The 26,566-nt window shown below is 41.4% G+C and overlaps 42 non-coding genes across 42 annotated transcripts; all 42 read left to right on the top strand.

Moving 5' to 3' along the window:
- The first annotated feature begins 189 nt into the window (after positions 1 to 189).
- Trnak-uuu (transfer RNA lysine (anticodon UUU)) lies at positions 190 to 285 on the top strand. The gene is made up of 2 exons: positions 190 to 226; positions 250 to 285. It is a non-coding gene; the product is annotated as a tRNA-Lys (tRNA).
- Positions 286 to 818: 533 nt separating this feature from the next.
- On the top strand, positions 819 to 914 carry Trnak-uuu (transfer RNA lysine (anticodon UUU)). The gene is made up of 2 exons: positions 819 to 855; positions 879 to 914. It is a non-coding gene; the product is annotated as a tRNA-Lys (tRNA).
- A 534-nt stretch (positions 915 to 1,448) lies between these two features.
- Positions 1,449 to 1,544, top strand: Trnak-uuu (transfer RNA lysine (anticodon UUU)). Its single transcript has 2 exons — positions 1,449 to 1,485; positions 1,509 to 1,544. It is a non-coding gene; the product is annotated as a tRNA-Lys (tRNA).
- Positions 1,545 to 2,078: 534 nt separating this feature from the next.
- Trnak-uuu (transfer RNA lysine (anticodon UUU)) lies at positions 2,079 to 2,174 on the top strand. Its single transcript has 2 exons — positions 2,079 to 2,115; positions 2,139 to 2,174. It is a non-coding gene; the product is annotated as a tRNA-Lys (tRNA).
- Positions 2,175 to 2,707: 533 nt separating this feature from the next.
- Positions 2,708 to 2,803, top strand: Trnak-uuu (transfer RNA lysine (anticodon UUU)). The gene is made up of 2 exons: positions 2,708 to 2,744; positions 2,768 to 2,803. It is a non-coding gene; the product is annotated as a tRNA-Lys (tRNA).
- Positions 2,804 to 3,336: 533 nt separating this feature from the next.
- On the top strand, positions 3,337 to 3,432 carry Trnak-uuu (transfer RNA lysine (anticodon UUU)). Its single transcript has 2 exons — positions 3,337 to 3,373; positions 3,397 to 3,432. It is a non-coding gene; the product is annotated as a tRNA-Lys (tRNA).
- Positions 3,433 to 3,965: 533 nt separating this feature from the next.
- Positions 3,966 to 4,061, top strand: Trnak-uuu (transfer RNA lysine (anticodon UUU)). The gene is made up of 2 exons: positions 3,966 to 4,002; positions 4,026 to 4,061. It is a non-coding gene; the product is annotated as a tRNA-Lys (tRNA).
- A 534-nt stretch (positions 4,062 to 4,595) lies between these two features.
- Positions 4,596 to 4,691, top strand: Trnak-uuu (transfer RNA lysine (anticodon UUU)). Its single transcript has 2 exons — positions 4,596 to 4,632; positions 4,656 to 4,691. It is a non-coding gene; the product is annotated as a tRNA-Lys (tRNA).
- A 534-nt stretch (positions 4,692 to 5,225) lies between these two features.
- On the top strand, positions 5,226 to 5,321 carry Trnak-uuu (transfer RNA lysine (anticodon UUU)). Its single transcript has 2 exons — positions 5,226 to 5,262; positions 5,286 to 5,321. It is a non-coding gene; the product is annotated as a tRNA-Lys (tRNA).
- A 533-nt stretch (positions 5,322 to 5,854) lies between these two features.
- Positions 5,855 to 5,950, top strand: Trnak-uuu (transfer RNA lysine (anticodon UUU)). Its single transcript has 2 exons — positions 5,855 to 5,891; positions 5,915 to 5,950. It is a non-coding gene; the product is annotated as a tRNA-Lys (tRNA).
- Positions 5,951 to 6,483: 533 nt separating this feature from the next.
- On the top strand, positions 6,484 to 6,579 carry Trnak-uuu (transfer RNA lysine (anticodon UUU)). Its single transcript has 2 exons — positions 6,484 to 6,520; positions 6,544 to 6,579. It is a non-coding gene; the product is annotated as a tRNA-Lys (tRNA).
- A 533-nt stretch (positions 6,580 to 7,112) lies between these two features.
- Trnak-uuu (transfer RNA lysine (anticodon UUU)) lies at positions 7,113 to 7,208 on the top strand. The gene is made up of 2 exons: positions 7,113 to 7,149; positions 7,173 to 7,208. It is a non-coding gene; the product is annotated as a tRNA-Lys (tRNA).
- Positions 7,209 to 7,741: 533 nt separating this feature from the next.
- Trnak-uuu (transfer RNA lysine (anticodon UUU)) lies at positions 7,742 to 7,837 on the top strand. Its single transcript has 2 exons — positions 7,742 to 7,778; positions 7,802 to 7,837. It is a non-coding gene; the product is annotated as a tRNA-Lys (tRNA).
- A 533-nt stretch (positions 7,838 to 8,370) lies between these two features.
- Trnak-uuu (transfer RNA lysine (anticodon UUU)) lies at positions 8,371 to 8,466 on the top strand. The gene is made up of 2 exons: positions 8,371 to 8,407; positions 8,431 to 8,466. It is a non-coding gene; the product is annotated as a tRNA-Lys (tRNA).
- A 534-nt stretch (positions 8,467 to 9,000) lies between these two features.
- Trnak-uuu (transfer RNA lysine (anticodon UUU)) lies at positions 9,001 to 9,096 on the top strand. The gene is made up of 2 exons: positions 9,001 to 9,037; positions 9,061 to 9,096. It is a non-coding gene; the product is annotated as a tRNA-Lys (tRNA).
- Positions 9,097 to 9,630: 534 nt separating this feature from the next.
- Trnak-uuu (transfer RNA lysine (anticodon UUU)) lies at positions 9,631 to 9,726 on the top strand. Its single transcript has 2 exons — positions 9,631 to 9,667; positions 9,691 to 9,726. It is a non-coding gene; the product is annotated as a tRNA-Lys (tRNA).
- Positions 9,727 to 10,259: 533 nt separating this feature from the next.
- Positions 10,260 to 10,355, top strand: Trnak-uuu (transfer RNA lysine (anticodon UUU)). Its single transcript has 2 exons — positions 10,260 to 10,296; positions 10,320 to 10,355. It is a non-coding gene; the product is annotated as a tRNA-Lys (tRNA).
- Positions 10,356 to 10,889: 534 nt separating this feature from the next.
- Trnak-uuu (transfer RNA lysine (anticodon UUU)) lies at positions 10,890 to 10,985 on the top strand. Its single transcript has 2 exons — positions 10,890 to 10,926; positions 10,950 to 10,985. It is a non-coding gene; the product is annotated as a tRNA-Lys (tRNA).
- Positions 10,986 to 11,519: 534 nt separating this feature from the next.
- Positions 11,520 to 11,615, top strand: Trnak-uuu (transfer RNA lysine (anticodon UUU)). Its single transcript has 2 exons — positions 11,520 to 11,556; positions 11,580 to 11,615. It is a non-coding gene; the product is annotated as a tRNA-Lys (tRNA).
- Positions 11,616 to 12,149: 534 nt separating this feature from the next.
- On the top strand, positions 12,150 to 12,245 carry Trnak-uuu (transfer RNA lysine (anticodon UUU)). The gene is made up of 2 exons: positions 12,150 to 12,186; positions 12,210 to 12,245. It is a non-coding gene; the product is annotated as a tRNA-Lys (tRNA).
- Positions 12,246 to 12,779: 534 nt separating this feature from the next.
- Positions 12,780 to 12,875, top strand: Trnak-uuu (transfer RNA lysine (anticodon UUU)). Its single transcript has 2 exons — positions 12,780 to 12,816; positions 12,840 to 12,875. It is a non-coding gene; the product is annotated as a tRNA-Lys (tRNA).
- Positions 12,876 to 13,409: 534 nt separating this feature from the next.
- Positions 13,410 to 13,505, top strand: Trnak-uuu (transfer RNA lysine (anticodon UUU)). Its single transcript has 2 exons — positions 13,410 to 13,446; positions 13,470 to 13,505. It is a non-coding gene; the product is annotated as a tRNA-Lys (tRNA).
- A 534-nt stretch (positions 13,506 to 14,039) lies between these two features.
- Trnak-uuu (transfer RNA lysine (anticodon UUU)) lies at positions 14,040 to 14,135 on the top strand. Its single transcript has 2 exons — positions 14,040 to 14,076; positions 14,100 to 14,135. It is a non-coding gene; the product is annotated as a tRNA-Lys (tRNA).
- A 534-nt stretch (positions 14,136 to 14,669) lies between these two features.
- On the top strand, positions 14,670 to 14,765 carry Trnak-uuu (transfer RNA lysine (anticodon UUU)). The gene is made up of 2 exons: positions 14,670 to 14,706; positions 14,730 to 14,765. It is a non-coding gene; the product is annotated as a tRNA-Lys (tRNA).
- Positions 14,766 to 15,298: 533 nt separating this feature from the next.
- On the top strand, positions 15,299 to 15,394 carry Trnak-uuu (transfer RNA lysine (anticodon UUU)). Its single transcript has 2 exons — positions 15,299 to 15,335; positions 15,359 to 15,394. It is a non-coding gene; the product is annotated as a tRNA-Lys (tRNA).
- A 533-nt stretch (positions 15,395 to 15,927) lies between these two features.
- Trnak-uuu (transfer RNA lysine (anticodon UUU)) lies at positions 15,928 to 16,023 on the top strand. Its single transcript has 2 exons — positions 15,928 to 15,964; positions 15,988 to 16,023. It is a non-coding gene; the product is annotated as a tRNA-Lys (tRNA).
- Positions 16,024 to 16,557: 534 nt separating this feature from the next.
- Positions 16,558 to 16,653, top strand: Trnak-uuu (transfer RNA lysine (anticodon UUU)). The gene is made up of 2 exons: positions 16,558 to 16,594; positions 16,618 to 16,653. It is a non-coding gene; the product is annotated as a tRNA-Lys (tRNA).
- Positions 16,654 to 17,187: 534 nt separating this feature from the next.
- On the top strand, positions 17,188 to 17,283 carry Trnak-uuu (transfer RNA lysine (anticodon UUU)). The gene is made up of 2 exons: positions 17,188 to 17,224; positions 17,248 to 17,283. It is a non-coding gene; the product is annotated as a tRNA-Lys (tRNA).
- Positions 17,284 to 17,816: 533 nt separating this feature from the next.
- Positions 17,817 to 17,912, top strand: Trnak-uuu (transfer RNA lysine (anticodon UUU)). The gene is made up of 2 exons: positions 17,817 to 17,853; positions 17,877 to 17,912. It is a non-coding gene; the product is annotated as a tRNA-Lys (tRNA).
- A 533-nt stretch (positions 17,913 to 18,445) lies between these two features.
- On the top strand, positions 18,446 to 18,541 carry Trnak-uuu (transfer RNA lysine (anticodon UUU)). The gene is made up of 2 exons: positions 18,446 to 18,482; positions 18,506 to 18,541. It is a non-coding gene; the product is annotated as a tRNA-Lys (tRNA).
- Positions 18,542 to 19,074: 533 nt separating this feature from the next.
- Positions 19,075 to 19,170, top strand: Trnak-uuu (transfer RNA lysine (anticodon UUU)). Its single transcript has 2 exons — positions 19,075 to 19,111; positions 19,135 to 19,170. It is a non-coding gene; the product is annotated as a tRNA-Lys (tRNA).
- Positions 19,171 to 19,703: 533 nt separating this feature from the next.
- Positions 19,704 to 19,799, top strand: Trnak-uuu (transfer RNA lysine (anticodon UUU)). Its single transcript has 2 exons — positions 19,704 to 19,740; positions 19,764 to 19,799. It is a non-coding gene; the product is annotated as a tRNA-Lys (tRNA).
- Positions 19,800 to 20,333: 534 nt separating this feature from the next.
- On the top strand, positions 20,334 to 20,429 carry Trnak-uuu (transfer RNA lysine (anticodon UUU)). The gene is made up of 2 exons: positions 20,334 to 20,370; positions 20,394 to 20,429. It is a non-coding gene; the product is annotated as a tRNA-Lys (tRNA).
- Positions 20,430 to 20,962: 533 nt separating this feature from the next.
- Trnak-uuu (transfer RNA lysine (anticodon UUU)) lies at positions 20,963 to 21,058 on the top strand. Its single transcript has 2 exons — positions 20,963 to 20,999; positions 21,023 to 21,058. It is a non-coding gene; the product is annotated as a tRNA-Lys (tRNA).
- A 533-nt stretch (positions 21,059 to 21,591) lies between these two features.
- Trnak-uuu (transfer RNA lysine (anticodon UUU)) lies at positions 21,592 to 21,687 on the top strand. The gene is made up of 2 exons: positions 21,592 to 21,628; positions 21,652 to 21,687. It is a non-coding gene; the product is annotated as a tRNA-Lys (tRNA).
- A 534-nt stretch (positions 21,688 to 22,221) lies between these two features.
- Positions 22,222 to 22,317, top strand: Trnak-uuu (transfer RNA lysine (anticodon UUU)). Its single transcript has 2 exons — positions 22,222 to 22,258; positions 22,282 to 22,317. It is a non-coding gene; the product is annotated as a tRNA-Lys (tRNA).
- A 533-nt stretch (positions 22,318 to 22,850) lies between these two features.
- Positions 22,851 to 22,946, top strand: Trnak-uuu (transfer RNA lysine (anticodon UUU)). Its single transcript has 2 exons — positions 22,851 to 22,887; positions 22,911 to 22,946. It is a non-coding gene; the product is annotated as a tRNA-Lys (tRNA).
- A 533-nt stretch (positions 22,947 to 23,479) lies between these two features.
- On the top strand, positions 23,480 to 23,575 carry Trnak-uuu (transfer RNA lysine (anticodon UUU)). The gene is made up of 2 exons: positions 23,480 to 23,516; positions 23,540 to 23,575. It is a non-coding gene; the product is annotated as a tRNA-Lys (tRNA).
- A 534-nt stretch (positions 23,576 to 24,109) lies between these two features.
- On the top strand, positions 24,110 to 24,205 carry Trnak-uuu (transfer RNA lysine (anticodon UUU)). Its single transcript has 2 exons — positions 24,110 to 24,146; positions 24,170 to 24,205. It is a non-coding gene; the product is annotated as a tRNA-Lys (tRNA).
- A 534-nt stretch (positions 24,206 to 24,739) lies between these two features.
- Trnak-uuu (transfer RNA lysine (anticodon UUU)) lies at positions 24,740 to 24,835 on the top strand. Its single transcript has 2 exons — positions 24,740 to 24,776; positions 24,800 to 24,835. It is a non-coding gene; the product is annotated as a tRNA-Lys (tRNA).
- Positions 24,836 to 25,368: 533 nt separating this feature from the next.
- Trnak-uuu (transfer RNA lysine (anticodon UUU)) lies at positions 25,369 to 25,464 on the top strand. The gene is made up of 2 exons: positions 25,369 to 25,405; positions 25,429 to 25,464. It is a non-coding gene; the product is annotated as a tRNA-Lys (tRNA).
- Positions 25,465 to 25,997: 533 nt separating this feature from the next.
- On the top strand, positions 25,998 to 26,093 carry Trnak-uuu (transfer RNA lysine (anticodon UUU)). The gene is made up of 2 exons: positions 25,998 to 26,034; positions 26,058 to 26,093. It is a non-coding gene; the product is annotated as a tRNA-Lys (tRNA).
- The last annotated feature ends 473 nt before the right edge of the window (positions 26,094 to 26,566 follow it).

Genomic DNA, 26,566 nt, shown 5'->3' with positions numbered 1-26,566 from the left:
AACTATAGAACGAGGCCTGCCACCAAAGTACAGTCATTCAGAGTGCAAGAGTTGACTTGGTATGGTTACAGCTTGAATTGTGTTGAATGAAGTAAAATCAAATGGTATTTGGTGATGCAGAAATGTCAAGAGAGGTCTGTGTACAGCTTCCTGTCATGTGACTAGAAATATGTGCTATCCTGAAGCAGAGCCCGGATAGCTCAGTCGGTAGAGCATCAGACTTTTAAGCGGTCTGTTACAATCAGAGTGATCTGAGGGTCCAGGGTTCGAGTCCCTGTTCGGGCGATGTTCTTTTTTATTTCACAGTATCACTATACATGTACTTTCTATAAAACATTAGAAGAACCAAGTATTTTACCACCCGTACTCATACAGTAGGGTTGGCTTCGCTACACCTTAGAAACTAAGTAGAGAAATATCATTTCTGATCCAATCTCTTTTCGTCTATGACAAAGAATTGCCCACATGATGAAATGGCTTGCAATGATGTAAGACTTCTTTCTTACGATGGCTAGAATTGTAGACAGGCCCTCGTTTACATATCTTAGCCATCTTCATCCCAGTAAGTCGCAGTCATATACAATTATTGCTCACCCGTGCATAGCCGATAGCACAGTGTCTTGTTTGTTAACTATAGAACGAGGCCTGCCACCAAAGTACAGTCATTCAGAGTGCAAGAGTTGACTTGGTATGGTTACAGCTTGAATTGTGTTGAATGAAGTAAAATCAAATGGTATTTGGTGATGCAGAAATGTCAAGAGAGGTCTGTGTACAGCTTCCTGTCATGTGACTAGAAATATGTGCTATCCTGAAGCAGAGCCCGGATAGCTCAGTCGGTAGAGCATCAGACTTTTAAGCGGTCTGTTACAATCAGAGTGATCTGAGGGTCCAGGGTTCGAGTCCCTGTTCGGGCGATGTTCTTTTTTATTTCACAGTATCACTATACATGTACTTTCTATAAAACATTAGAAGAACCAAGTATTTTACCACCCGTACTCATACAGTAGGGTTGGCTTCGCTACACCTTAGAAACTAAGTAGAGAAATATCATTTCTGATCCAATCTCTTTTCGTCTATGACAAAGAATTGCCCACATGATGAAATGGCTTGCAATGCATGTAAGACTTCTTTCTTACGATGGCTAGAATTGTAGACAGGCCCTCGTTTACATATCTTAGCCATCTTCATCCCAGTAAGTCGCAGTCATATACAATTATTGCTCACCCGTGCATAGCCGATAGCACAGTGTCTTGTTTGTTAACTATAGAACGAGGCCTGTCACCAAAGTACAGTCATTCAGAGTGCAAGAGTTGACTTGGTATGGTTACAGCTTGAATTGTGTTGAATGAAGTAAAATCAAATGGTATTTGGTGATGCAGAAATGTCAAGAGAGGTCTGTGTACAGCCTCCTGTCATGTGACTAGAAATATGTGCTATCCTGAAGCAGAGCCCGGATAGCTCAGTCGGTAGAGCATCAGACTTTTAAGCGGTCTGTTACAATCAGAGTGATCTGAGGGTCCAGGGTTCGAGTCCCTGTTCGGGCGATGTTCTTTTTTATTTCACAGTATCACTATACATGTACTTTCTATAAAACATTAGAAGAACCAAGTATTTTACCACCCGTACTCATACAGTAGGGTTGGCTTCGCTACACCTTAGAAACTAAGTAGAGAAATATCATTTCTGATCCAATCTCTTTTCGTCTATGACAAAGAATTGCCCACATGATGAAATGGCTTGCAATGCATGTAAGACTTCTTTCTTACGATGGCTAGAATTGTAGACAGGCCCTCGTTTACATATCTTAGCCATCTTCATCCCAGTAAGTCGCAGTCATATACAATTATTGCTCACCCGTGCATAGCCGATAGCACAGTGTCTTGTTTGTTAACTATAGAACGAGGCCTGCCACCAAAGTACAGTCATTCAGAGTGCAAGAGTTGACTTGGTATGGTTACAGCTTGAATTGTGTTGAATGAAGTAAAATCAAATGGTATTTGGTGATGCAGAAATGTCAAGAGAGGTCTGTGTACAGCTTCCTGTCATGTGACTAGAAATATGTGCTATCCTGAAGCAGAGCCCGGATAGCTCAGTCGGTAGAGCATCAGACTTTTAAGCGGTCTGTTACAATCAGAGTGATCTGAGGGTCCAGGGTTCGAGTCCCTGTTCGGGCGATGTTCTTTTTTATTTCACAGTATCACTATACATGTACTTTCTATAAAACATTAGAAGAACCAAGTATTTTACCACCCGTACTCATACAGTAGGGTTGGCTTCGCTACACCTTAGAAACTAAGTAGAGAAATATCATTTCTGATCCAATCTCTTTTCGTCTATGACAAAGAATTGCCCACATGATGAAATGGCTTGCAATGATGTAAGACTTCTTTCTTACGATGGCTAGAATTGTAGACAGGCCCTCGTTTACATATCTTAGCCATCTTCATCCCAGTAAGTCGCAGTCATATACAATTATTGCTCACCCGTGCATAGCCGATAGCACAGTGTCTTGTTTGTTAACTATAGAACGAGGCCTGCCACCAAAGTACAGTCATTCAGAGTGCAAGAGTTGACTTGGTATGGTTACAGCTTGAATTGTGTTGAATGAAGTAAAATCAAATGGTATTTGGTGATGCAGAAATGTCAAGAGAGGTCTGTGTACAGCTTCCTGTCATGTGACTAGAAATATGTGCTATCCTGAAGCAGAGCCCGGATAGCTCAGTCGGTAGAGCATCAGACTTTTAAGCGGTCTGTTACAATCAGAGTGATCTGAGGGTCCAGGGTTCGAGTCCCTGTTCGGGCGATGTTCTTTTTTATTTCACAGTATCACTATACATGTACTTTCTATAAAACATTAGAAGAACCAAGTATTTTACCACCCGTACTCATACAGTAGGGTTGGCTTCGCTACACCTTAGAAACTAAGTAGAGAAATATCATTTCTGATCCAATCTCTTTTCGTCTATGACAAAGAATTGCCCACATGATGAAATGGCTTGCAATGATGTAAGACTTCTTTCTTACGATGGCTAGAATTGTAGACAGGCCCTCGTTTACATATCTTAGCCATCTTCATCCCAGTAAGTCGCAGTCATATACAATTATTGCTCACCCGTGCATAGCCGATAGCACAGTGTCTTGTTTGTTAACTATAGAACGAGGCCTGCCACCAAAGTACAGTCATTCAGAGTGCAAGAGTTGACTTGGTATGGTTACAGCTTGAATTGTGTTGAATGAAGTAAAATCAAATGGTATTTGGTGATGCAGAAATGTCAAGAGAGGTCTGTGTACAGCTTCCTGTCATGTGACTAGAAATATGTGCTATCCTGAAGCAGAGCCCGGATAGCTCAGTCGGTAGAGCATCAGACTTTTAAGCGGTCTGTTACAATCAGAGTGATCTGAGGGTCCAGGGTTCGAGTCCCTGTTCGGGCGATGTTCTTTTTTATTTCACAGTATCACTATACATGTACTTTCTATAAAACATTAGAAGAACCAAGTATTTTACCACCCGTACTCATACAGTAGGGTTGGCTTCGCTACACCTTAGAAACTAAGTAGAGAAATATCATTTCTGATCCAATCTCTTTTCGTCTATGACAAAGAATTGCCCACATGATGAAATGGCTTGCAATGATGTAAGACTTCTTTCTTACGATGGCTAGAATTGTAGACAGGCCCTCGTTTACATATCTTAGCCATCTTCATCCCAGTAAGTCGCAGTCATATACAATTATTGCTCACCCGTGCATAGCCGATAGCACAGTGTCTTGTTTGTTAACTATAGAACGAGGCCTGCCACCAAAGTACAGTCATTCAGAGTGCAAGAGTTGACTTGGTATGGTTACAGCTTGAATTGTGTTGAATGAAGTAAAATCAAATGGTATTTGGTGATGCAGAAATGTCAAGAGAGGTCTGTGTACAGCTTCCTGTCATGTGACTAGAAATATGTGCTATCCTGAAGCAGAGCCCGGATAGCTCAGTCGGTAGAGCATCAGACTTTTAAGCGGTCTGTTACAATCAGAGTGATCTGAGGGTCCAGGGTTCGAGTCCCTGTTCGGGCGATGTTCTTTTTTATTTCACAGTATCACTATACATGTACTTACTATAAAACATTAGAAGAACCAAGTATTTTACCACCCGTACTCATACAGTAGGGTTGGCTTCGCTACACCTTAGAAACTAAGTAGAGAAATATCATTTCTGATCCAATCTCTTTTCGTCTATGACAAAGAATTGCCCACATGATGAAATGGCTTGCAATGCATGTAAGACTTCTTTCTTACGATGGCTAGAATTGTAGACAGGCCCTCGCTTACATATCTTAGCCATCTTCATCCCAGTAAGTCGCAGTCATATACAATTATTGCTCACCCGTGCATAGCCGATAGCACAGTGTCTTGTTTGTTAACTATAGAACGAGGCCTGCCACCAAAGTACAGTCATTCAGAGTGCAAGAGTTGACTTGGTATGGTTACAGCTTGAATTGTGTTGAATGAAGTAAAATCAAATGGTATTTGGTGATGCAGAAATGTCAAGAGAGGTCTGTGTACAGCTTCCTGTCATGTGACTAGAAATATGTGCTATCCTGAAGCAGAGCCCGGATAGCTCAGTCGGTAGAGCATCAGACTTTTAAGCGGTCTGTTACAATCAGAGTGATCTGAGGGTCCAGGGTTCGAGTCCCTGTTCGGGCGATCTTCTCTTTTATTTCACAGTATCACTATACACGTACTTACTATAAAACATTACAAGAACCAAGTATTTTACCACCCGTACTCATACAGTAGGGTTGGCTTCGCTACACCTTAGAAACTAAGTAGAGAAATATCATTTCTGATCCAATCTCTTTTCGTCTATGACAAAGAATTGCCCACATGATGAAATGGCTTGCAATGCATGTAAGACTTCTTTCTTACGATGGCTAGAATTGTAGACAGGCCCTCGCTTACATATCTTAGCCATCTTCATCCCAGTAAGTCGCAGTCATATACAATTATTGCTCACCCGTGCATAGCCGATAGCACAGTGTCTTGTTTGTTAACTATAGAACGAGGCCTGCCACCAAAGTACAGTCATTCAGAGTGCAAGAGTTGACTTGGTATGGTTACAGCTTGAATTGTGTTGAATGAAGTAAAATCAAATGGTATTTGGTGATGCAGAAATGTCAAGAGAGGTCTGTGTACAGCTTCCTGTCATGTGACTAGAAATATGTGCTATCCTGAAGCAGAGCCCGGATAGCTCAGTCGGTAGAGCATCAGACTTTTCAGCGGTCTGTTACAATCAGAGTGATCTGAGGGTCCAGGGTTCGAGTCCCTGTTCGGGCGATGTTCTTTTTTATTTCACAGTATCACTATACATGTACTTTCTATAAAACATTAGAAGAACCAAGTATTTTACCACCCGTACTCATACAGTAGGGTTGGCTTCGCTACACCTTAGAAACTAAGTAGAGAAATATCATTTCTGATCCAATCTCTTTTCGTCTATGACAAAGAATTGCCCACATGATGAAATGGCTTGCAATGATGTAAGACTTCTTTCTTACGATGGCTAGAATTGTAGACAGGCCCTCGTTTACATATCTTAGCCATCTTCATCCCAGTAAGTCGCAGTCATATACAATTATTGCTCACCCGTGCATAGCCGATAGCACAGTGTCTTGTTTGTTAACTATAGAACGAGGCCTGCCACCAAAGTACAGTCATTCAGAGTGCAAGAGTTGACTTGGTATGGTTACAGCTTGAATTGTGTTGAATGAAGTAAAATCAAATGGTATTTGGTGATGCAGAAATGTCAAGAGAGGTCTGTGTACAGCTTCCTGTCATGTGACTAGAAATATGTGCTATCCTGAAGCAGAGCCCGGATAGCTCAGTCGGTAGAGCATCAGACTTTTAAGCGGTCTGTTACAATCAGAGTGATCTGAGGGTCCAGGGTTCGAGTCCCTGTTCGGGCGATGTTCTTTTTTATTTCACAGTATCACTATACATGTACTTTCTATAAAACATTAGAAGAACCAAGTATTTTACCACCCGTACTCATACAGTAGGGTTGGCTTCGCTACACCTTAGAAACTAAGTAGAGAAATATCATTTCTGATCCAATCTCTTTTCGTCTATGACAAAGAATTGCCCACATGATGAAATGGCTTGCAATGATGTAAGACTTCTTTCTTACGATGGCTAGAATTGTAGACAGGCCCTCGTTTACATATCTTAGCCATCTTCATCCCAGTAAGTCGCAGTCATATACAATTATTGCTCACCCGTGCATAGCCGATAGCACAGTGTCTTGTTTGTTAACTATAGAACGAGGCCTGCCACCAAAGTACAGTCATTCAGAGTGCAAGAGTTGACTTGGTATGGTTACAGCTTGAATTGTGTTGAATGAAGTAAAATCAAATGGTATTTGGTGATGCAGAAATGTCAAGAGAGGTCTGTGTACAGCTTCCTGTCATGTGACTAGAAATATGTGCTATCCTGAAGCAGAGCCCGGATAGCTCAGTCGGTAGAGCATCAGACTTTTAAGCGGTCTGTTACAATCAGAGTGATCTGAGGGTCCAGGGTTCGAGTCCCTGTTCGGGCGATGTTCTTTTTTATTTCACAGTATCACTATACATGTACTTTCTATAAAACATTAGAAGAACCAAGTATTTTACCACCCGTACTCATACAGTAGGGTTGGCTTCGCTACACCTTAGAAACTAAGTAGAGAAATATCATTTCTGATCCAATCTCTTTTCGTCTATGACAAAGAATTGCCCACATGATGAAATGGCTTGCAATGATGTAAGACTTCTTTCTTACGATGGCTAGAATTGTAGACAGGCCCTCGTTTACATATCTTAGCCATCTTCATCCCAGTAAGTCGCAGTCATATACAATTATTGCTCACCCGTGCATAGCCGATAGCACAGTGTCTTGTTTGTTAACTATAGAACGAGGCCTGCCACCAAAGTACAGTCATTCAGAGTGCAAGAGTTGACTTGGTATGGTTACAGCTTGAATTGTGTTGAATGAAGTAAAATCAAATGGTATTTGGTGATGCAGAAATGTCAAGAGAGGTCTGTGTACAGCTTCCTGTCATGTGACTAGAAATATGTGCTATCCTGAAGCAGAGCCCGGATAGCTCAGTCGGTAGAGCATCAGACTTTTAAGCGGTCTGTTACAATCAGAGTGATCTGAGGGTCCAGGGTTCGAGTCCCTGTTCGGGCGATGTTCTTTTTTATTTCACAGTATCACTATACATGTACTTTCTATAAAACATTAGAAGAACCAAGTATTTTACCACCCGTACTCATACAGTAGGGTTGGCTTCGCTACACCTTAGAAACTAAGTAGAGAAATATCATTTCTGATCCAATCTCTTTTCGTCTATGACAAAGAATTGCCCACATGATGAAATGGCTTGCAATGATGTAAGACTTCTTTCTTACGATGGCTAGAATTGTAGACAGGCCCTCGTTTACATATCTTAGCCATCTTCATCCCAGTAAGTCGCAGTCATATACAATTATTGCTCACCCGTGCATAGCCGATAGCACAGTGTCTTGTTTGTTAACTATAGAACGAGGCCTGCCACCAAAGTACAGTCATTCAGAGTGCAAGAGTTGACTTGGTATGGTTACAGCTTGAATTGTGTTGAATGAAGTAAAATCAAATGGTATTTGGTGATGCAGAAATGTCAAGAGAGGTCTGTGTACAGCTTCCTGTCATGTGACTAGAAATATGTGCTATCCTGAAGCAGAGCCCGGATAGCTCAGTCGGTAGAGCATCAGACTTTTAAGCGGTCTGTTACAATCAGAGTGATCTGAGGGTCCAGGGTTCGAGTCCCTGTTCGGGCGATGTTCTTTTTTATTTCACAGTATCACTATACATGTACTTTCTATAAAACATTAGAAGAACCAAGTATTTTACCACCCGTACTCATACAGTAGGGTTGGCTTCGCTACACCTTAGAAACTAAGTAGAGAAATATCATTTCTGATCCAATCTCTTTTCGTCTATGACAAAGAATTGCCCACATGATGAAATGGCTTGCAATGATGTAAGACTTCTTTCTTACGATGGCTAGAATTGTAGACAGGCCCTCGTTTACATATCTTAGCCATCTTCATCCCAGTAAGTCGCAGTCATATACAATTATTGCTCACCCGTGCATAGCCGATAGCACAGTGTCTTGTTTGTTAACTATAGAACGAGGCCTGCCACCAAAGTACAGTCATTCAGAGTGCAAGAGTTGACTTGGTATGGTTACAGCTTGAATTGTGTTGAATGAAGTAAAATCAAATGGTATTTGGTGATGCAGAAATGTCAAGAGAGGTCTGTGTACAGCTTCCTGTCATGTGACTAGAAATATGTGCTATCCTGAAGCAGAGCCCGGATAGCTCAGTCGGTAGAGCATCAGACTTTTAAGCGGTCTGTTACAATCAGAGTGATCTGAGGGTCCAGGGTTCGAGTCCCTGTTCGGGCGATGTTCTTTTTTATTTCACAGTATCACTATACATGTACTTACTATAAAACATTAGAAGAACCAAGTATTTTACCACCCGTACTCATACAGTAGGGTTGGCTTCGCTACACCTTAGAAACTAAGTAGAGAAATATCATTTCTGATCCAATCTCTTTTCGTCTATGACAAAGAATTGCCCACATGATGAAATGGCTTGCAATGCATGTAAGACTTCTTTCTTACGATGGCTAGAATTGTAGACAGGCCCTCGCTTACATATCTTAGCCATCTTCATCCCAGTAAGTCGCAGTCATATACAATTATTGCTCACCCGTGCATAGCCGATAGCACAGTGTCTTGTTTGTTAACTATAGAACGAGGCCTGCCACCAAAGTACAGTCATTCAGAGTGCAAGAGTTGACTTGGTATGGTTACAGCTTGAATTGTGTTGAATGAAGTAAAATCAAATGGTATTTGGTGATGCAGAAATGTCAAGAGAGGTCTGTGTACAGCTTCCTGTCATGTGACTAGAAATATGTGCTATCCTGAAGCAGAGCCCGGATAGCTCAGTCGGTAGAGCATCAGACTTTTAAGCGGTCTGTTACAATCAGAGTGATCTGAGGGTCCAGGGTTCGAGTCCCTGTTCGGGCGATCTTCTCTTTTATTTCACAGTATCACTATACACGTACTTACTATAAAACATTACAAGAACCAAGTATTTTACCACCCGTACTCATACAGTAGGGTTGGCTTCGCTACACCTTAGAAACTAAGTAGAGAAATATCATTTCTGATCCAATCTCTTTTCGTCTATGACAAAGAATTGCCCACATGATGAAATGGCTTGCAATGCATGTAAGACTTCTTTCTTACGATGGCTAGAATTGTAGACAGGCCCTCGCTTACATATCTTAGCCATCTTCATCCCAGTAAGTCGCAGTCATATACAATTATTGCTCACCCGTGCATAGCCGATAGCACAGTGTCTTGTTTGTTAACTATAGAACGAGGCCTGCCACCAAAGTACAGTCATTCAGAGTGCAAGAGTTGACTTGGTATGGTTACAGCTTGAATTGTGTTGAATGAAGTAAAATCAAATGGTATTTGGTGATGCAGAAATGTCAAGAGAGGTCTGTGTACAGCTTCCTGTCATGTGACTAGAAATATGTGCTATCCTGAAGCAGAGCCCGGATAGCTCAGTCGGTAGAGCATCAGACTTTTCAGCGGTCTGTTACAATCAGAGTGATCTGAGGGTCCAGGGTTCGAGTCCCTGTTCGGGCGATGTTCTTTTTTATTTCACAGTATCACTATACATGTACTTTCTATAAAACATTAGAAGAACCAAGTATTTTACCACCCGTACTCATACAGTAGGGTTGGCTTCGCTACACCTTAGAAACTAAGTAGAGAAATATCATTTCTGATCCAATCTCTTTTCGTCTATGACAAAGAATTGCCCACATGATGAAATGGCTTGCAATGATGTAAGACTTCTTTCTTACGATGGCTAGAATTGTAGACAGGCCCTCGTTTACATATCTTAGCCATCTTCATCCCAGTAAGTCGCAGTCATATACAATTATTGCTCACCCGTGCATAGCCGATAGCACAGTGTCTTGTTTGTTAACTATAGAACGAGGCCTGCCACCAAAGTACAGTCATTCAGAGTGCAAGAGTTGACTTGGTATGGTTACAGCTTGAATTGTGTTGAATGAAGTAAAATCAAATGGTATTTGGTGATGCAGAAATGTCAAGAGAGGTCTGTGTACAGCTTCCTGTCATGTGACTAGAAATATGTGCTATCCTGAAGCAGAGCCCGGATAGCTCAGTCGGTAGAGCATCAGACTTTTAAGCGGTCTGTTACAATCAGAGTGATCTGAGGGTCCAGGTTTCGAGTCCCTGTTCGGGCGATGTTCTTTTTTATTTCACAGTATCACTATACATGTACTTACTATAAAACATTACAAGAACCAAGTATTTTACCACCCGTACTCATACAGTAGGGTTGGCTTCGCTACACCTTAGAAACTAAGTAGAGAAATATCATTTCTGATCCAATCTCTTTTCGTCTATGACAAAGAATTGCCCACATGATGAAATGGCTTGCAATGCATGTAAGACTTCTTTCTTACGATGGCTAGAATTGTAGACAGGCCCTCGTTTACATATCTTAGCCATCTTCATCCCAGTAAGTCGCAGTCATATACAATTATTGCTCACCCGTGCATAGCCGATAGCACAGTGTCTTGTTTGTTAACTATAGAACGAGGCCTGCCACCAAAGTACAGTCATTCAGAGTGCAAGAGTTGACTTGGTATGGTTACAGCTTGAATTGTGTTGAATGAAGTAAAATCAAATGGTATTTGGTGATGCAGAAATGTCAAGAGAGGTCTGTGTACAGCCTCCTGTCATGTGACTAGAAATATGTGCTATCCTGAAGCAGAGCCCGGATCGCTCAGTCGGTAGAGCATCAGACTTTTAAGCGGTCTGTTACAATCAGAGTGATCTGAGGGTCCAGGGTTCGAGTCCCTGTTCGGGCGATGTTCTTTTTTATTTCACAGTATCACTATACATGTACTTTCTATAAAACATTAGAAGAACCAAGTATTTTACCACCCGTACTCATACAGTAGGGTTGGCTTCGCTACACCTTAGAAACTAAGTAGAGAAATATCATTTCTGATCCAATCTCTTTTCGTCTATGACAAAGAATTGCCCACATGATGAAATGGCTTGCAATGCATGTAAGACTTCTTTCTTACGATGGCTAGAATTGTAGACAGGCCCTCGTTTACATATCTTAGCCATCTTCATCCCAGTAAGTCGCAGTCATATACAATTATTGCTCACCCGTGCATAGCCGATAGCACAGTGTCTTGTTTGTTAACTATAGAACGAGGCCTGTCACCAAAGTACAGTCATTCAGAGTGCAAGAGTTGACTTGGTATGGTTACAGCTTGAATTGTGTTGAATGAAGTAAAATCAAATGGTATTTGGTGATGCAGAAATGTCAAGAGAGGTCTGTGTACAGCCTCCTGTCATGTGACTAGAAATATGTGCTATCCTGAAGCAGAGCCCGGATAGCTCAGTCGGTAGAGCATCAGACTTTTAAGCGGTCTGTTACAATCAGAGTGATCTGAGGGTCCAGGGTTCGAGTCCCTGTTCGGGCGATGTTCTTTTTTATTTCACAGTATCACTATACATGTACTTTCTATAAAACATTAGAAGAACCAAGTATTTTACCACCCGTACTCATACAGTAGGGTTGGCTTCGCTACACCTTAGAAACTAAGTAGAGAAATATCATTTCTGATCCAATCTCTTTTCGTCTATGACAAAGAATTGCCCACATGATGAAATGGCTTGCAATGCATGTAAGACTTCTTTCTTACGATGGCTAGAATTGTAGACAGGCCCTCGTTTACATATCTTAGCCATCTTCATCCCAGTAAGTCGCAGTCATATACAATTATTGCTCACCCGTGCATAGCCGATAGCACAGTGTCTTGTTTGTTAACTATAGAACGAGGCCTGCCACCAAAGTACAGTCATTCAGAGTGCAAGAGTTGACTTGGTATGGTTACAGCTTGAATTGTGTTGAATGAAGTAAAATCAAATGGTATTTGGTGATGCAGAAATGTCAAGAGAGGTCTGTGTACAGCCTCCTGTCATGTGACTAGAAATATGTGCTATCCTGAAGCAGAGCCCGGATAGCTCAGTCGGTAGAGCATCAGACTTTTAAGCGGTCTGTTACAATCAGAGTGATCTGAGGGTCCAGGGTTCGAGTCCCTGTTCGGGCGATGTTCTTTTTTATTTCACAGTATCACTATACATGTACTTTCTATAAAACATTAGAAGAACCAAGTATTTTACCACCCGTACTCATACAGTAGGGTTGGCTTCGCTACACCTTAGAAACTAAGTAGAGAAATATCATTTCTGATCCAATCTCTTTTCGTCTATGACAAAGAATTGCCCACATGATGAAATGGCTTGCAATGCATGTAAGACTTCTTTCTTACGATGGCTAGAATTGTAGACAGGCCCTCGTTTACATATCTTAGCCATCTTCATCCCAGTAAGTCGCAGTCATATACAATTATTGCTCACCCGTGCATAGCCGATAGCACAGTGTCTTGTTTGTTAACTATAGAACGAGGCCTGTCACCAAAGTACAGTCATTCAGAGTGCAAGAGTTGACTTGGTATGGTTACAGCTTGAATTGTGTTGAATGAAGTAAAATCAAATGGTATTTGGTGATGCAGAAATGTCAAGAGAGGTCTGTGTACAGCCTCCTGTCATGTGACTAGAAATATGTGCTATCCTGAAGCAGAGCCCGGATAGCTCAGTCGGTAGAGCATCAGACTTTTAAGCGGTCTGTTACAATCAGAGTGATCTGAGGGTCCAGGGTTCGAGTCCCTGTTCGGGCGATGTTCTTTTTTATTTCACAGTATCACTATACATGTACTTTCTATAAAACATTAGAAGAACCAAGTATTTTACCACCCGTACTCATACAGTAGGGTTGGCTTCGCTACACCTTAGAAACTAAGTAGAGAAATATCATTTCTGATCCAATCTCTTTTCGTCTATGACAAAGAATTGCCCACATGATGAAATGGCTTGCAATGCATGTAAGACTTCTTTCTTACGATGGCTAGAATTGTAGACAGGCCCTCGTTTACATATCTTAGCCATCTTCATCCCAGTAAGTCGCAGTCATATACAATTATTGCTCACCCGTGCATAGCCGATAGCACAGTGTCTTGTTTGTTAACTATAGAACGAGGCCTGCCACCAAAGTACAGTCATTCAGAGTGCAAGAGTTGACTTGGTATGGTTACAGCTTGAATTGTGTTGAATGAAGTAAAATCAAATGGTATTTGGTGATGCAGAAATGTCAAGAGAGGTCTGTGTACAGCTTCCTGTCATGTGACTAGAAATATGTGCTATCCTGAAGCAGAGCCCGGATAGCTCAGTCGGTAGAGCATCAGACTTTTAAGCGGTCTGTTACAATCAGAGTGATCTGAGGGTCCAGGGTTCGAGTCCCTGTTCGGGCGATGTTCTTTTTTATTTCACAGTATCACTATACATGTACTTACTATAAAACATTAGAAGAACCAAGTATTTTACCACCCGTACTCATACAGTAGGGTTGGCTTCGCTACACCTTAGAAACTAAGTAGAGAAATATCATTTCTGATCCAATCTCTTTTCGTCTATGACAAAGAATTGCCCACATGATGAAATGGCTTGCAATGCATGTAAGACTTCTTTCTTACGATGGCTAGAATTGTAGACAGGCCCTCGTTTACATATCTTAGCCATCTTCATCCCAGTAAGTCGCAGTCATATACAATTATTGCTCACCCGTGCATAGCCGATAGCACAGTGTCTTGTTTGTTAACTATAGAACGAGGCCTGCCACCAAAGTACAGTCATTCAGAGTGCAAGAGTTGACTTGGTATGGTTACAGCTTGAATTGTGTTGAATGAAGTAAAATCAAATGGTATTTGGTGATGCAGAAATGTCAAGAGAGGTCTGTGTACAGCCTCCTGTCATGTGACTAGAAATATGTGCTATCCTGAAGCAGAGCCCGGATAGCTCAGTCGGTAGAGCATCAGACTTTTAAGCGGTCTGTTACAATCAGAGTGATCTGAGGGTCCAGGTTTCGAGTCCCTGTTCGGGCGATGTTCTTTTTTATTTCACAGTATCACTATACATGTACTTTCTATAAAACATTAGAAGAACCAAGTATTTTACCACCCGTACTCATACAGTAGGGTTGGCTTCGCTACACCTTAGAAACTAAGTAGAGAAATATCATTTCTGATCCAATCTCTTTTCGTCTATGACAAAGAATTGCCCACATGATGAAATGGCTTGCAATGCATGTAAGACTTCTTTCTTACGATGGCTAGAATTGTAGACAGGCCCTCGTTTACATATCTTAGCCATCTTCATCCCAGTAAGTCGCAGTCATATACAATTATTGCTCACCCGTGCATAGCCGATAGCACAGTGTCTTGTTTGTTAACTATAGAACGAGGCCTGTCACCAAAGTACAGTCATTCAGAGTGCAAGAGTTGACTTGGTATGGTTACAGCTTGAATTGTGTTGAATGAAGTAAAATCAAATGGTATTTGGTGATGCAGAAATGTCAAGAGAGGTCTGTGTACAGCTTCCTGTCATGTGACTAGAAATATGTGCTATCCTGAAGCAGAGCCCGGATAGCTCAGTCGGTAGAGCATCAGATTTTTGAGCGGTCTGTTACAATCAGAGTGATCTGAGGGTCCAGGGTTCGAGTCCCTGTTCGGGCGATGTTCTTTTTTATTTCACAGTATCACTATACATGTACTTTCTATAAAACATTAGAAGAACCAAGTATTTTACCACCCGTACTCATACAGTAGGGTTGGCTTCGCTACACCTTAGAAACTAAGTAGAGAAATATCATTTCTGATCCAATCTCTTTTCGTCTATGACAAAGAATTGCCCACATGATGAAATGGCTTGCAATGATGTAAGACTTCTTTCTTACGATGGCTAGAATTGTAGACAGGCCCTCGTTTACATATCTTAGCCATCTTCATCCCAGTAAGTCGCAGTCATATACAATTATTGCTCACCCGTGCATAGCCGATAGCACAGTGTCTTGTTTGTTAACTATAGAACGAGGCCTGCCACCAAAGTACAGTCATTCAGAGTGCAAGAGTTGACTTGGTATGGTTACAGCTTGAATTGTGTTGAATGAAGTAAAATCAAATGGTATTTGGTGATGCAGAAATGTCAAGAGAGGTCTGTGTACAGCTTCCTGTCATGTGACTAGAAATATGTGCTATCCTGAAGCAGAGCCCGGATAGCTCAGTCGGTAGAGCATCAGACTTTTAAGCGGTCTGTTACAATCAGAGTGATCTGAGGGTCCAGGGTTCGAGTCCCTGTTCGGGCGATGTTCTTTTTTATTTCACAGTATCACTATACATGTACTTTCTATAAAACATTAGAAGAACCAAGTATTTTACCACCCGTACTCATACAGTAGGGTTGGCTTCGCTACACCTTAGAAACTAAGTAGAGAAATATCATTTCTGATCCAATCTCTTTTCGTCTATGACAAAGAATTGCCCACATGATGAAATGGCTTGCAATGATGTAAGACTTCTTTCTTACGATGGCTAGAATTGTAGACAGGCCCTCGTTTACATATCTTAGCCATCTTCATCCCAGTAAGTCGCAGTCATATACAATTATTGCTCACCCGTGCATAGCCGATAGCACAGTGTCTTGTTTGTTAACTATAGAACGAGGCCTGCCACCAAAGTACAGTCATTCAGAGTGCAAGAGTTGACTTGGTATGGTTACAGCTTGAATTGTGTTGAATGAAGTAAAATCAAATGGTATTTGGTGATGCAGAAATGTCAAGAGAGGTCTGTGTACAGCTTCCTGTCATGTGACTAGAAATATGTGCTATCCTGAAGCAGAGCCCGGATAGCTCAGTCGGTAGAGCATCAGACTTTTAAGCGGTCTGTTACAATCAGAGTGATCTGAGGGTCCAGGGTTCGAGTCCCTGTTCGGGCGATCTTCTCTTTTATTTCACAGTATCACTATACATGTACTTACTATAAAACATTAGAAGAACCAAGTATTTTACCACCCGTACTCATACAGTAGGGTTGGCTTCGCTACACCTTAGAAACTAAGTAGAGAAATATCATTTCTGATCCAATCTCTTTTCGTCTATGACAAAGAATTGCCCACATGATGAAATGGCTTGCAATGCATGTAAGACTTCTTTCTTACGATGGCTAGAATTGTAGACAGGCCCTCGTTTACATATCTTAGCCATCTTCATCCCAGTAAGTCGCAGTCATATACAATTATTGCTCACCCGTGCATAGCCGATAGCACAGTGTCTTGTTTGTTAACTATAGAACGAGGCCTGCCACCAAAGTACAGTCATTCAGAGTGCAAGAGTTGACTTGGTATGGTTACAGCTTGAATTGTGTTGAATGAAGTAAAATCAAATGGTATTTGGTGATGCAGAAATGTCAAGAGAGGTCTGTGTACAGCTTCCTGTCATGTGACTAGAAATATGTGCTATCCTGAAGCAGAGCCCGGATAGCTCAGTCGGTAGAGCATCAGACTTTTAAGCGGTCTGTTACAATCAGAGTGATCTGAGGGTCCAGGGTTCGAGTCCCTGTTCGGGCGATGTTCTTTTTTATTTCACAGTATCACTATACATGTACTTTCTATAAAACATTAGAAGAACCAAGTATTTTACCACCCGTACTCATACAGTAGGGTTGGCTTCGCTACACCTTAGAAACTAAGTAGAGAAATATCATTTCTGATCCAATCTCTTTTCGTCTATGACAAAGAATTGCCCACATGATGAAATGGCTTGCAATGCATGTAAGACTTCTTTCTTACGATGGCTAGAATTGTAGACAGGCCCTCGTTTACATATCTTAGCCATCTTCATCCCAGTAAGTCGCAGTCATATACAATTATTGCTCACCCGTGCATAGCCGATAGCACAGTGTCTTGTTTGTTAACTATAGAACGAGGCCTGCCACCAAAGTACAGTCATTCAGAGTGCAAGAGTTGACTTGGTATGGTTACAGCTTGAATTGTGTTGAATGAAGTAAAATCAAATGGTATTTGGTGATGCAGAAATGTCAAGAGAGGTCTGTGTACAGCTTCCTGTCATGTGACTAGAAATATGTGCTATCCTGAAGCAGAGCCCGGATAGCTCAGTCGGTAGAGCATCAGACATTTAAGCGGTCTGTTACAATCAGAGTGATCTGAGGGTCCAGGGTTCGAGTCCCTGTTCGGGCGATGTTCTTTTTTATTTCACAGTATCACTATACATGTACTTTCTATAAAACATTAGAAGAACCAAGTATTTTACCACCCGTACTCATACAGTAGGGTTGGCTTCGCTACACCTTAGAAACTAAGTAGAGAAATATCATTTCTGATCCAATCTCTTTTCGTCTATGACAAAGAATTGCCCACATGATGAAATGGCTTGCAATGATGTAAGACTTCTTTCTTACGATGGCTAGAATTGTAGACAGGCCCTCGTTTACATATCTTAGCCATCTTCATCCCAGTAAGTCGCAGTCATATACAATTATTGCTCACCCGTGCATAGCCGATAGCACAGTGTCTTGTTTGTTAACTATAGAACGAGGCCTGCCACCAAAGTACAGTCATTCAGAGTGCAAGAGTTGACTTGGTATGGTTACAGCTTGAATTGTGTTGAATGAAGTAAAATCAAATGGTATTTGGTGATGCAGAAATGTCAAGAGAGGTCTGTGTACAGCTTCCTGTCATGTGACTAGAAATATGTGCTATCCTGAAGCAGAGCCCGGATAGCTCAGTCGGTAGAGCATCAGATTTTTAAGCGGTCTGTTACAATCAGAGTGATCTGAGGGTCCAGGGTTCGAGTCCCTGTTCGGGGGATGTTCTTTTTTATTTCACAGTATCACTATACATGTACTTTCTATAAAACATTAGAAGAACCAAGTATTTTACCACCCGTACTCATACAGTAGGGTTGGCTTCGCTACACCTTAGAAACTAAGTAGAGAAATATCATTTCTGATCCAATCTCTTTTCGTCTATGACAAAGAATTGCCCACATGATGAAATGGCTTGCAATGATGTAAGACTTCTTTCTTACGATGGCTAGAATTGTAGACAGGCCCTCGTTTACATATCTTAGCCATCTTCATCCCAGTAAGTCGCAGTCATATACAATTATTGCTCACCCGTGCATAGCCGATAGCACAGTGTCTTGTTTGTTAACTATAGAACGAGGCCTGCCACCAAAGTACAGTCATTCAGAGTGCAAGAGTTGACTTGGTATGGTTACAGCTTGAATTGTGTTGAATGAAGTAAAATCAAATGGTATTTGGTGATGCAGAAATGTCAAGAGAGGTCTGTGTACAGCTTCCTGTCATGTGACTAGAAATATGTGCTATCCTGAAGCAGAGCCCGGATAGCTCAGTCGGTAGAGCATCAGACTTTTAAGCGGTCTGTTACAATCAGAGTGATCTGAGGGTCCAGGGTTCGAGTCCCTGTTCGGGCGATGTTCTTTTTTATTTCACAGTATCACTATACATGTACTTTCTATAAAACATTAGAAGAACCAAGTATTTTACCACCCGTACTCATACAGTAGGGTTGGCTTCGCTACACCTTAGAAACTAAGTAGAGAAATATCATTTCTGATCCAATCTCTTTTCGTCTATGACAAAGAATTGCCCACATGATGAAATGGCTTGCAATGATGTAAGACTTCTTTCTTACGATGGCTAGAATTGTAGACAGGCCCTCGTTTACATATCTTAGCCATCTTCATCCCAGTAAGTCGCAGTCATATACAATTATTGCTCACCCGTGCATAGCCGATAGCACAGTGTCTTGTTTGTTAACTATAGAACGAGGCCTGCCACCAAAGTACAGTCATTCAGAGTGCAAGAGTTGACTTGGTATGGTTACAGCTTGAATTGTGTTGAATGAAGTAAAATCAAATGGTATTTGGTGATGCAGAAATGTCAAGAGAGGTCTGTGTACAGCCTCCTGTCATGTGACTAGAAATATGTGCTATCCTGAAGCAGAGCCCGGATAGCTCAGTCGGTAGAGCATCAGACTTTTCAGCGGTCTGTTACAATCAGAGTGATCTGAGGGTCCAGGGTTCGAGTCCCTGTTCGGGCGATGTTCTTTTTTATTTCACAGTATCACTATACATGTACTTTCTATAAAACATTAGAAGAACCAAGTATTTTACCACCCGTACTCATACAGTAGGGTTGGCTTCGCTACACCTTAGAAACTAAGTAGAGAAATATCATTTCTGATCCAATCTCTTTTCGTCTATGACAAAGAATTGCCCACATGATGAAATGGCTTGCAATGATGTAAGACTTCTTTCTTACGATGGCTAGAATTGTAGACAGGCCCTCGTTTACATATCTTAGCCATCTTCATCCCAGTAAGTCGCAGTCATATACAATTATTGCTCACCCGTGCATAGCCGATAGCACAGTGTCTTGTTTGTTAACTATAGAACGAGGCCTGCCACCAAAGTACAGTCATTCAGAGTGCAAGAGTTGACTTGGTATGGTTACAGCTTGAATTGTGTTGAATGAAGTAAAATCAAATGGTATTTGGTGATGCAGAAATGTCAAGAGAGGTCTGTGTACAGCCTCCTGTCATGTGACTAGAAATATGTGCTATCCTGAAGCAGAGCCCGGATAGCTCAGTCGGTAGAGCATCAGACTTTTAAGCGGTCTGTTACAATCAGAGTGATCTGAGGGTCCAGGGTTCGAGTCCCTGTTCGGGCGATGTTCTTTTTTATTTCACAGTATCACTATACATGTACTTTCTATAAAACATTAGAAGAACCAAGTATTTTACCACCCGTACTCATACAGTAGGGTTGGCTTCGCTACACCTTAGAAACTAAGTAGAGAAATATCATTTCTGATCCAATCTCTTTTCGTCTATGACAAAGAATTGCCCACATGATGAAATGGCTTGCAATGCATGTAAGACTTCTTTCTTACGATGGCTAGAATTGTAGACAGGCCCTCGTTTACATATCTTAGCCATCTTCATCCCAGTAAGTCGCAGTCATATACAATTATTGCTCACCCGTGCATAGCCGATAGCACAGTGTCTTGTTTGTTAACTATAGAACGAGGCCTGTCACCAAAGTACAGTCATTCAGAGTGCAAGAGTTGACTTGGTATGGTTACAGCTTGAATTGTGTTGAATGAAGTAAAATCAAATGGTATTTGGTGATGCAGAAATGTCAAGAGAGGTCTGTGTACAGCTTCCTGTCATGTGACTAGAAATATGTGCTATCCTGAAGCAGAGCCCGGATAGCTCAGTCGGTAGAGCATCAGATTTTTGAGCGGTCTGTTACAATCAGAGTGATCTGAGGGTCCAGGGTTCGAGTCCCTGTTCGGGCGATGTTCTTTTTTATTTCACAGTATCACTATACATGTACTTTCTATAAAACATTAGAAGAACCAAGTATTTTACCACCCGTACTCATACAGTAGGGTTGGCTTCGCTACACCTTAGAAACTAAGTAGAGAAATATCATTTCTGATCCAATCTCTTTTCGTCTATGACAAAGAATTGCCCACATGATGAAATGGCTTGCAATGATGTAAGACTTCTTTCTTACGATGGCTAGAATTGTAGACAGGCCCTCGTTTACATATCTTAGCCATCTTCATCCCAGTAAGTCGCAGTCATATACAATTATTGCTCACCCGTGCATAGCCGATAGCACAGTGTCTTGTTTGTTAACTATAGAACGAGGCCTGCCACCAAAGTACAGTCATTCAGAGTGCAAGAGTTGACTTGGTATGGTTACAGCTTGAATTGTGTTGAATGAAGTAAAATCAAATGGTATTTGGTGATGCAGAAATGTCAAGAGAGGTCTGTGTACAGCTTCCTGTCATGTGACTAGAAATATGTGCTATCCTGAAGCAGAGCCCGGATAGCTCAGTCGGTAGAGCATCAGACTTTTCAGCGGTCTGTTACAATCAGAGTGATCTGAGGGTCCAGGGTTCGAGTCCCTGTTCGGGCGATGTTCTTTTTTATTTCACAGTATCACTATACATGTACTTTCTATAAAACATTAGAAGAACCAAGTATTTTACCACCCGTACTCATACAGTAGGGTTGGCTTCGCTACACCTTAGAAACTAAGTAGAGAAATATCATTTCTGATCCAATCTCTTTTCGTCTATGACAAAGAATTGCCCACATGATGAAATGGCTTGCAATGATGTAAGACTTCTTTCTTACGATGGCTAGAATTGTAGACAGGCCCTCGTTTACATATCTTAGCCATCTTCATCCCAGTAAGTCGCAGTCATATACAATTATTGCTCACCCGTGCATAGCCGATAGCACAGTGTCTTGTTTGTTAACTATAGAACGAGGCCTGCCACCAAAGTACAGTCATTCAGAGTGCAAGAGTTGACTTGGTATGGTTACAGCTTGAATTGTGTTGAATGAAGTAAAATCAAATGGTATTTGGTGATGCAGAAATGTCAAGAGAGGTCTGTGTACAGCCTCCTGTCATGTGACTAGAAATATGTGCTATCCTGAAGCAGAGCCCGGATAGCTCAGTCGGTAGAGCATCAGACTTTTAAGCGGTCTGTTACAATCAGAGTGATCTGAGGGTCCAGGGTTCGAGTCCCTGTTCGGGCGATGTTCTTTTTTATTTCACAGTATCACTATACATGTACTTTCTATAAAACATTAGAAGAACCAAGTATTTTACCACCCGTACTCATACAGTAGGGTTGGCTTCGCTACACCTTAGAAACTAAGTAGAGAAATATCATTTCTGATCCAATCTCTTTTCGTCTATGACAAAGAATTGCCCACATGATGAAATGGCTTGCAATGCATGTAAGACTTCTTTCTTACGATGGCTAGAATTGTAGACAGGCCCTCGTTTACATATCTTAGCCATCTTCATCCCAGTAAGTCGCAGTCATATACAATTATTGCTCACCCGTGCATAGCCGATAGCACAGTGTCTTGTTTGTTAACTATAGAACGAGGCCTGTCACCAAAGTACAGTCATTCAGAGTGCAAGAGTTGACTTGGTATGGTTACAGCTTGAATTGTGTTGAATGAAGTAAAATCAAATGGTATTTGGTGATGCAGAAATGTCAAGAGAGGTCTGTGTACAGCTTCCTGTCATGTGACTAGAAATATGTGCTATCCTGAAGCAGAGCCCGGATAGCTCAGTCGGTAGAGCATCAGATTTTTGAGCGGTCTGTTACAATCAGAGTGATCTGAGGGTCCAGGGTTCGAGTCCCTGTTCGGGCGATGTTCTTTTTTATTTCACAGTATCACTATACATGTACTTTCTATAAAACATTAGAAGAACCAAGTATTTTACCACCCGTACTCATACAGTAGGGTTGGCTTCGCTACACCTTAGAAACTAAGTAGAGAAATATCATTTCTGATCCAATCTCTTTTCGTCTATGACAAAGAATTGCCCACATGATGAAATGGCTTGCAATGATGTAAGACTTCTTTCTTACGATGGCTAGAATTGTAGACAGGCCCTCGTTTACATATCTTAGCCATCTTCATCCCAGTAAGTCGCAGTCATATACAATTATTGCTCACCCGTGCATAGCCGATAGCACAGTGTCTTGTTTGTTAACTATAGAACGAGGCCTGCCACCAAAGTACAGTCATTCAGAGTGCAAGAGTTGACTTGGTATGGTTACAGCTTGAATTGTGTTGAATGAAGTAAAATCAAATGGTATTTGGTGATGCAGAAATGTCAAGAGAGGTCTGTGTACAGCTTCCTGTCATGTGACTAGAAATATGTGCTATCCTGAAGCAGAGCCCGGATAGCTCAGTCGGTAGAGCATCAGACTTTTCAGCGGTCTGTTACAATCAGAGTGATCTGAGGGTCCAGGGTTCGAGTCCCTGTTCGGGCGATGTTCTTTTTTATTTCACAGTATCACTATACATGTACTTTCTATAAAACATTAGAAGAACCAAGTATTTTACCACCCGTACTCATACAGTAGGGTTGGCTTCGCTACACCTTAGAAACTAAGTAGAGAAATATCATTTCTGATCCAATCTCTTTTCGTCTATGACAAAGAATTGCCCACATGATGAAATGGCTTGCAATGATGTAAGACTTCTTTCTTACGATGGCTAGAATTGTAGACAGGCCCTCGTTTACATATCTTAGCCATCTTCATCCCAGTAAGTCGCAGTCATATACAATTATTGCTCACCCGTGCATAGCCGATAGCACAGTGTCTTGTTTGTTAACTATAGAACGAGGCCTGCCACCAAAGTACAGTCATTCAGAGTGCAAGAGTTGACTTGGTATGGTTACAGCTTGAATTGTGTTGAATGAAGTAAAATCAAATGGTATTTGGTGATGCAGAAATGTCAAGAGAGGTCTGTGTACAGCTTCCTGTCATGTGACTAGAAATATGTGCTATCCTGAAGCAGAGCCCGGATAGCTCAGTCGGTAGAGCATCAGACTTTTAAGCGGTCTGTTACAATCAGAGTGATCTGAGGGTCCAGGGTTCGAGTCCCTGTTCGGGCGATCTTCTCTTTTATTTCACAGTATCACTATACATGTACTTACTATAAAACATTAGAAGAACCAAGTATTTTACCACCCGTACTCATACAGTAGGGTTGGCTTCGCTACACCTTAGAAACTAAGTAGAGAAATATCATTTCTGATCCAATCTCTTTTCGTCTATGACAAAGAATTGCCCACATGATGAAATGGCTTGCAATGCATGTAAGACTTCTTTCTTACGATGGCTAGAATTGTAGACAGGCCCTCGTTTACATATCTTAGCCATCTTCATCCCAGTAAGTCGCAGTCATATACAATTATTGCTCACCCGTGCATAGCCGATAGCACAGTGTCTTGTTTGTTAACTATAGAACGAGGCCTGCCACCAAAGTACAGTCATTCAGAGTGCAAGAGTTGACTTGGTATGGTTACAGCTTGAATTGTGTTGAATGAAGTAAAATCAAATGGTATTTGGTGATGCAGAAATGTCAAGAGAGGTCTGTGTACAGCTTCCTGTCATGTGACTAGAAATATGTGCTATCCTGAAGCAGAGCCCGGATAGCTCAGTCGGTAGAGCATCAGACTTTTAAGCGGTCTGTTACAATCAGAGTGATCTGAGGGTCCAGGGTTCGAGTCCCTGTTCGGGCGATGTTCTTTTTTATTTCACAGTATCACTATACATGTACTTTCTATAAAACATTAGAAGAACCAAGTATTTTACCACCCGTACTCATACAGTAGGGTTGGCTTCGCTACACCTTAGAAACTAAGTAGAGAAATATCATTTCTGATCCAATCTCTTTTCGTCTATGACAAAGAATTGCCCACATGATGAAATGGCTTGCAATGCATGTAAGACTTCTTTCTTACGATGGCTAGAATTGTAGACAGGCCCTCGTTTACATATCTTAGCCATCTTCATCCCAGTAAGTCGCAGTCATATACAATTATTGCTCACCCGTGCATAGCCGATAGCACAGTGTCTTGTTTGTTAACTATAGAACGAGGCCTGCCACCAAAGTACAGTCATTCAGAGTGCAAGAGTTGACTTGGTATGGTTACAGCTTGAATTGTGTTGAATGAAGTAAAATCAAATGGTATTTGGTGATGCAGAAATGTCAAGAGAGGTCTGTGTACAGCTTCCTGTCATGTGACTAGAAATATGTGCTATCCTGAAGCAGAGCCCGGATAGCTCAGTCGGTAGAGCATCAGACTTTTAAGCGGTCTGTTACAATCAGAGTGATCTGAGGGTCCAGGGTTCGAGTCCCTGTTCGGGCGATGTTCTTTTTTATTTCACAGTATCACTATACATGTACTTTCTATAAAACATTACAAGAACCAAGTATTTTACCACCCGTACTCATACAGTAGGGTTGGCTTCGCTACACCTTAGAAACTAAGTAGAGAAATATCATTTCTGATCCAATCTCTTTTCGTCTATGACAAAGAATTGCCCACATGATGAAATGGCTTGCAATGATGTAAGACTTCTTTCTTACGATGGCTAGAATTGTAGACAGGCCCTCGTTTACATATCTTAGCCATCTTCATCCCAGTAAGTCGCAGTCATATACAATTATTGCTCACCCGTGCATAGCCGATAGCACAGTGTCTTGTTTGTTAACTATAGAACGAGGCCTGCCACCAAAGTACAGTCATTCAGAGTGCAAGAGTTGACTTGGTATGGTTACAGCTTGAATTGTGTTGAATGAAGTAAAATCAAATGGTATTTGGTGATGCAGAAATGTCAAGAGAGGTCTGTGTACAGCTTCCTGTCATGTGACTAGAAATATGTGCTATCCTGAAGCAGAGCCCGGATAGCTCAGTCGGTAGAGCATCAGACTTTTCAGCGGTCTGTTACAATCAGAGTGATCTGAGGGTCCAGGGTTCGAGTCCCTGTTCGGGCGATGTTCTTTTTTATTTCACAGTATCACTATACATGTACTTTCTATAAAACATTAGAAGAACCAAGTATTTTACCACCCGTACTCATACAGTAGGGTTGGCTTCGCTACACCTTAGAAACTAAGTAGAGAAATATCATTTCTGATCCAATCTCTTTTCGTCTATGACAAAGAATTGCCCACATGATGAAATGGCTTGCAATGATGTAAGACTTCTTTCTTACGATGGCTAGAATTGTAGACAGGCCCTCGTTTACATATCTTAGCCATCTTCATCCCAGTAAGTCGCAGTCATATACAATTATTGCTCACCCGTGCATAGCCGATAGCACAGTGTCTTGTTTGTTAACTATAGAACGAGGCCTGCCACCAAAGTACAGTCATTCAGAGTGCAAGAGTTGACTTGGTATGGTTACAGCTTGAATTGTGTTGAATGAAGTAAAATCAAATGGTATTTGGTGATGCAGAAATGTCAAGAGAGGTCTGTGTACAGCTTCCTGTCATGTGACTAGAAATATGTGCTATCCTGAAGCAGAGCCCGGATAGCTCAGTCGGTAGAGCATCAGATTTTTAAGCCGTCTGTTACAATCAGAGTGATCTGAGGGTCCAGGGTTCGAGTCCCTGTTCGGGCGATGTTCTTTTTTATTTCACAGTATCACTATACATGTACTTTCTATAAAACATTAGAAGAACCAAGTATTTTACCACCCGTACTCATACAGTAGGGTTGGCTTCGCTACACCTTAGAAACTAAGTAGAGAAATATCATTTCTGATCCAATCTCTTTTCGTCTATGACAAAGAATTGCCCACATGATGAAATGGCTTGCAATGATGTAAGACTTCTTTCTTACGATGGCTAGAATTGTAGACAGGCCCTCGTTTACATATCTTAGCCATCTTCATCCCAGTAAGTCGCAGTCATATACAATTATTGCTCACCCGTGCATAGCCGATAGCACAGTGTCTTGTTTGTTAACTATAGAACGAGGCCTGCCACCAAAGTACAGTCATTCAGAGTGCAAGAGTTGACTTGGTATGGTTACAGCTTGAATTGTGTTGAATGAAGTAAAATCAAATGGTATTTGGTGATGCAGAAATGTCAA

This window comes from Haliotis asinina, chromosome 15 (assembly GCF_037392515.1).
Source record: "Haliotis asinina isolate JCU_RB_2024 chromosome 15, JCU_Hal_asi_v2, whole genome shotgun sequence".
Taxonomy (NCBI): domain Eukaryota; kingdom Metazoa; phylum Mollusca; class Gastropoda; order Lepetellida; family Haliotidae; genus Haliotis; species Haliotis asinina.
This window is presented reverse-complemented; position numbering and strand designations above follow the sequence as displayed.